The 7,154-nt window shown below is 40.5% G+C and overlaps 1 non-coding gene across 1 annotated transcript; it reads right to left on the reverse strand.

Annotated features, from left to right (window-relative positions):
* Positions 1 to 6,280: 6,280 nt before the first annotated feature.
* On the reverse strand, positions 6,281 to 6,386 carry LOC140858337 (small nucleolar RNA R71). The gene has a single exon (XR_012141902.1). It is a non-coding gene; the product is annotated as a small nucleolar RNA R71 (small nucleolar RNA).
* Positions 6,387 to 7,154: the final 768 nt, after the last annotated feature.

Here is a 7,154-nt window from a genome sequence, read left to right on the forward strand (position 1 = left end):
GATTGGAAACGTGAATCATTTCTTCCTCTTGGATCAATCTGATACCTTGAGCATGAGGAATGCAACTAGAATGCATGGACAGGAAATTGGTTGATCTTTTAGCAATAGGCATGTAGAATACATATGAATCCACTATTGGATCATCCACAAGTCACTTTGAGATATGTACAGGCAGATGAATGATGCAATTTGCAGTGCTTTGAGATCTGAGTAGTTGGTGATCCAAGTGTGTGCATTCATGAAGGTAGGTGGACCTTCTTTCTTACAAAAGATATGAACGTGACCCTATGAGTTCATGCATGGATGAACATAGGAGTTTTAAGCTAATACAAGAGCACTAGCATGGTACTCGCAAAACCTTCAGACATTTTTATTCATCAAGTGGTCATATCCAAAGCAATATTTGAACCAAATTTTAGAATCAACAATTGATAGGCTGAACAATCTCTAGAGCATCAAAGCAACACCCTAGTTAATGATGAACCACTACAACAAATTGGAGGATCAGCATGACACTTTTGCTAATAGATATTAAAATGCAGCACTATAAGACACTTTATGCAATATTTATATAAAAGCACCGGCTTAGTGTCCTGGTTTGTAATGCATTGCCTACCACATGAGAACAAGGCAAGTAAAGAAAAGGAGAAGAATAATGCTTCCAAGTCGCCCAACATCACTTCTTTATGCAAAGAAAAAAGAAAAAAAGAAAGATAGCAGTTCTATAAAAGTACCATGGAGGGAACTTTCCACCTCGCTCCAGGAGAAAGTTGTAGGAGACTTGAGTGGTAGTAGGAGAGGACAAGGAACTCCAATTGGTTGGACCGGAGGAGGAGGTGGCATGGACGAGAGAACAAAATAGAGTGAGAGGGGGTGAAAGGCATCCACGGAGAAGCAAAATAAATAAAGAGGGAGGAGGGTGAGGTGCTAGAAGGTGATAGGTGAGATGCTGCACTCATGTAGAATGTAGGAATTAGAAGATACAGAGGGAGAGAGAGAAAACTAGTGGGATAAATATGAGTGAAGGAGGCATGTGTGAACAGGATCACCCTAGAGAGTCAAGAGAAATACGGGTTGATTCGTTGCTTTTCTGCTTGAATAAGAATGGGTAATGCCCTTCGAAGGTGAGCCGAAGTCAAGCCTAGACTATGGGCATATATATATACATAGAGAGAGAAAGAGTGAAAGAGAGAGAGGGAGAGAGAGCAATAACCTCTACATGAAAGATACGAAACTTTCATCCCTCCGATTCTACTACTAGATTCTTTTTCATTCTCCTACCACCAAAATCTCTCTCATTTAAGCATCGGAGGATCTGGCTGGAGCCAACTCTAGTGAGTTCTCTAATCCATTGCTATTTTAGGAAAGAATGGAGGCAATCCACATCAGTGATCTGAAGATTTACAACAATAGATTGGCACCTTCTATGGGAACATGGACAAAAGGTCATGCCGCCTTAGAAGAGGAACCACTCTGATAATCCCATGATTCCCAAAGGGAAGACACCCTGAGTCAATCCAACTTCCTCTAGTTGTAGCTATTAACACCACCATCACTGCCATCATCCCAAGTATCGATGACTGTAGAGCAATTCATCTAGCTTGAGCAGCATATCCCAATCCCAACCAACTTGGTTAGGAGCTCAAACTTAGGGGGGAGGGACCAACCAACTGAGCAATCTTGAGATCAATTGAATTGGCAACCATGGCCCGACTAGAGTGACGAGTGAACTCACCTGTACCAATCCCTAGAAAAGAGTAAAGGAATCAGAGCTCCAACTTAGAGAATAGATTAAAGGATTTTGAAGAAAGCTCCAGCACTGAGCAAGATCAGCAGTCCTAGGAGGAGCATAGGGCTGGCCTAATCCGAGGGCTTGATGAGATGAAAGAGCAGCTAGGCCAATTTATAGATCGAAGGTGAGGGAGAAGAGAGTCAGCACTTCATCAAGCAAATCATGGCAGAGCAATCTTCCTTAAGGTTCAAAATGCTTCAAATAGAACAATATGATGGCACCACAGATCTAGATGATCATCTAGATTCCTTTAAAGCACTATTGCACAGGATATCTATCGCCATTACGTGCCACACTTTTGTGGCCGCCTTGAAGAAAGCTACTTGAGTGTGATTTTTCGATCTTCAACTGTACTAAATTAGGTCATCTGATCAGCCAAGTAGGATATTTGTGGGGCAATGTATCCATAGACAAAGTCCTCGGAAGACGTCAGCTAGCCTGATGGATATCGAGCAAAGGAGAGATGACACTCCCCTTCTTCACTACCTCAAACTCAAAGAAGGTCTCACAAGCTGTAGGCCCACATTGTCCATGTAGTCTCGAAGGGTGATTATGGTATAAGTAGAGGACGAGTGAGCCAATTAGACTTTAAAAACTTAAATAGAAAATGAGTGAAGAAAGTTGAACTTATCGATATGGCTACATGAGTAGAAAATGTGCCAAGCATAAGGCCTACATACACCCCAACTTGGCTTGGTCAGGGAGGGGAAAACTGGATTTAATGATGATGTTCACCACCAAGGCAATTGACAAGCCCAACTTCTCGACCAGATATTCATCCATTGAGTTTTCATGCTCTCATTAGCTTGAGCCTAGGGCCTTGAGCTCAGCTCCTGATTACACACCTGAGATCCCAAGCCTTACTTTTGATGAGCTCTGAGCTTAAAGACCTTCCTTTCATGGCCTCTTGATTCGTTGCCTCCACCATGGTTGAATCTCCTACCACACCTGCTGAGGCTGGACTTCTTAGTGTGGTCATCATGGCTCAACCCAGGACTTCGATGCTATAGCTGTGGTCTTCTGGTAGAGTGCTCACTTGAGCTGACCTCTTCCTCCTTGCTTCTCGAGCATCGTTTACCAAACCCTCCAATTGAGGCGACATCTCTGGATATGCAAAAGAGCACAGCTTAGTAACATGCAAGAACTGAGGTAAAAAATAAAAAAAATATAAAATAAAATAATAAATGATAATAATATGGTTTTCTTAGAGACCCAAGCTCTTCGAATTGGACTTGGGTCGAGTGCTGAAATCCAAAGGTCTTCATGTAATAAACTCTATTATAGGGAATAAAATACAATTTTATAAAGATCTATATATAATAAGTACTTTATGAGAGGCTTAATTGCAAAACATCCCGAAACCTGATTAAACTAGCTCAACTTGGTCTGATTCAGTCAATTATTAAAAGGGATAATAGATTGGTGCTTAAAGGATCTGGGTTTATGAGTGGAAACCCAAACGCTTTTCTTCCTCCTTCCTCTCACTGATAATAAGAGAAGACAAAGTACCATGGCCGACGATCCCTCCCTTGATCAACCTCCATTAGTGGGTCACCAACCAACCCCAAACTCTGATAGCCATCTGCCGACTACTAGCATGCTGACGACTGGCCGATCATGGGAGATCAGATATGGGAAGGAGGCTGTCCAAAATCGATGCTCCTCTCCACCAGTACACCCCAACTAGCGGTCGCCAAAAATACTCAATCAACAGACCATCGCCCTCTCACCAAGAGCCACTACCCTTTTTCACCGTGATTAAGAGGGTCAAGTTTCTTGATAAGACCCTAGCCCCATCACTAGATGTGACACCCTGCACCACCTTCATTGAGGAAAACAAGCCATCGGCTGACATCCCTCATTTTCCCCTCTAGCGTAGCCCACTGATAAACACTTAATTTAAGTCATTTAAAGCAAAAAATTATAGTTAATTTATTTTATTTATTAAGAATTTGATGCTTCTTTTTTATGTTTTACAGGAAAGGTGATCGTCGATACAAAGAGTCCGATTCATAGATCAAAAAGACTCAAGTTTGAAAAAAATTAAACTTAAAATAAAATTAAAATAAAAAAAAGATGCATACGGTATTATAGAAAATGAAGATACTATGCAAGGAACCCAAAAGGATATAGACGTAATTGTAAAGAAACAAAAGTTTCTTTTTGGAATAAAAAAGTTTCTTTTTAGAGCATTAACGCTGCGTGAGCACGCGGAAGGCACGCGCGGCAGCGAACATGCGGGCGCGATGCGGAAGCGGATGCGGGCGGATGCGCGAGCGGGTTCGCACGGCATCGCAGCGGGTGCGGTAGTGGGTACGTGCGAGTGGGCGTGCGCGGGTGCGGGCGTGGTCGTGGGTGCGAGGCAGGCAGGTTTGTAGGGAATTTGATGCTGACGGACACAGTGATGAACAAATGCTTATTAAAAGGAAAAAAAATGATATTTGGAAATACTTCAAGAGGAAGAATTTGTATTTTCTTTATCTGTTTGTGATCTTTCCATCTCATCCATCCATCTTTTAGTCCTTAGTATTTTCTTTAGTCCCACATCAAAAAATCATATAAAACTCCTCCCTCCTAACCCCTATAAAAAGGCTCTTGTACTCCCATTTGAGGGGGAGCCCAGAAATTCTTCTAGAGCCTTGTATAGAGGAATAGAAAGGGACTACTTCATGAGCAGCTAGGCTAACAATCTTGGAAGTGGAGAAGAAATTTTGTAACAACACAGAGATAGTTTATTGTTCTAAACTATCTTGTATTTATGCAATAAAGATTATGCTTTTTATTTAAATCGTCATGAGTTCTTTATTTGCTCTTTTTCATATATTTTTATTTATGCTTTCCTGTTAGATTAATATTAGGATAACTTTTACTTTTCAGAGACGCACCGTGATCTATGGGTACGGGACGTGCCGAAAAAAGAAAAATTGTTTACCTAGTACTTTCCGGAGATACGCCGTGATCTACGGATATGGAGTGTGCCGAGAAAAGATAGGTATTTTTTCTAAGATTAATCACATCTATTTAATTAAAAAAGAGATACAACTCTGCTAGTGCAAAATTAATTCAAAACTCCCGAGCTCTTTATTTTCTAATTACATCAATTTTAAAATAATTTATTTTTTAAATCGAAATAATGCTTCTTTCTTTTATTTTACAATCTCAACTTAGCCCAAGGTCCCTGAGGATACGATCTCGACTCATCCTACCTACGTAGTGAGTAGAGTTATTTTTGGTGCTATCAATGACTACGCATCAAATTTTGGCACCGTTGTCAGGGACCTTGGCATGGTTGAATTAAAAAAAAAAACCACTGACATTTCATAACACTTAACTAAAATAGCGTAACCTCAAATATAAAAATTTCTAACTTGATTGGACACCTTGTTTCTTTGCATTGCATCTTCATAATTAACTTTAACGGCACAATCCATTAACTAAGATAAGGTGAGGATTTGATCACCCTTCCTTGGCCCACAAATCACTCCCTTGCATTTGCATAACCTAGACCCTAATCTAAAATTAATTAGACGTTGACCCCTAAGGATTTCGAGCTCATTAGGACAAGTGACCCTGAGAGTTGAACCAAGTTAGACTTGGTCAGCTAGCTGGTGTCTAGGCAAGTGGTTTGCGGGACGATTGGGCCCGAAGGAAGGTGGTTTTTAATTGGTTCCGTTCGCTGACCTAGCCAATTTAATTGGTGTCTAAGAAAAGCAACGGGGGGGACTCCCACCGACCTTACACTTATCTGGCCAGATGGTTGGTCAAGCTCCGACTTGGAGGGCTTGAAGGCTAACTACAGTTAGGAGCTATCTAGAACTAGGATAACTTTAAGATAGAGAGTCCACTGCGTGCTAACTTGATTGTAATTAAAATCTAACCACAACTAATTCTTCTATTAGTTTTAGGACTTCTTAGGATCTCTTCTTTAGAACTCTTTTCTCTTTTCTCTTCTCCTCTTAAAAAAAAAAAAATCCTTAACAGATTAGGATAGTCCTACATAGACCTTTTAGTTGCATGTTAGGTCGACGATCACTAAAACCCGACTTGCAACCATTAGACGAAGAATTAGAAAAGACTCTTAGGACTATCCGAGTTAGAAACATGGCTACACCTGGTGAGGCTAATCCTCCACGCTCATTGAGAGAATATTTCAGTCCATCCTCGTATATTTACTCTCCATGCATTCAATCACCTCCAGTAGAAGCTACCCAATATGAGATTAAGTCTAGCATTATTCAAATGTTGCCATCATTCTATGGACTTAGTAACGAGGACCTATACAAACACTTGGATGAATTTTTTGAAATTTGTTCCACAGTGAAAATCCAAAACTTCTCTGATGATGCCCTTAGGTTGAAATGTTCCCTTTCTCACTTAAGGACAAAGCCAAGCATTGGTTAAACTCCTTAAACTCTATAACCATTTCAACTTAGGATCATCTTCAGAGAGAATTTCTCAAGAAATACTTTTCAATTGGAAAAACAAATCAAATTAGAAAAGCTATCACTAGTTTTTCTCAATTGGAGGGTGAACTTTTTCATAAGACATGGGAAAGGTTAAGGGATCTCATTCATAAATGTCCACACCATGCTATCCCTAAATGGCAACTTTGTTTGTATTTTTATGATGGTCTATCGAAGAAACATCGACAAATGGTTGATGCATCATGTGGTGGAACATTTATGTTAAAGAGTGAGGATGAAGCTTGGCAGCTTTTTGAAATACTTAGTGAGAATTTTCTACATCATATGTCTGCCACTTCTAGAGAACAACCCATGCTTCAACAAAAAAGAAGTAGAATTTATCTGATTGGAAATATCATGGATATCCATAGTAAGGTAGATGAACTGTCCCAAAAATTAGACCATCTTCTAAATACTAGACAATCTCCGATTCCACCTAACCCAATCCAAGAAGTTTGTGCATTGTGTGCAAGTCCGAACCATTTTGTTAGTGAATGCCCAGCTGCACCTCAATTTTCTGAGTTTGTGCATGAGCAGGTTCAGCAAGCCTAAGTCCAACAAGCTCGCAGACCAGAAAATGATCCATATTCGAACACTTATAACCCCAGCTGGAGAAATCATCCAAATTTTTCCTGGAGACCACAACCAGTGGTTGGCCCTGCCGCACCTCGACCTCAATATCAGGACCCAACATATAGGCATGAACCATACCATCAATTTCAAAATGCTCCTCAACCGTCTACTACTGGTCATAGCTCAGCTTTTGAGGAAAAAGTTTTGAAAGCACTAGAATGATTAGAAGTCAACACTCAGATCCTTAACTCCCACACACAATCCATTACTAAGCTAGAGACCCAAATAGGTCAACTAGCGACTGCATTCAGTAGGAGGGAAGGAGG

This window comes from Elaeis guineensis, chromosome 5 (assembly GCF_000442705.2).
Source record: "Elaeis guineensis isolate ETL-2024a chromosome 5, EG11, whole genome shotgun sequence".
NCBI classification, from domain to species: domain Eukaryota; kingdom Viridiplantae; phylum Streptophyta; class Magnoliopsida; order Arecales; family Arecaceae; genus Elaeis; species Elaeis guineensis.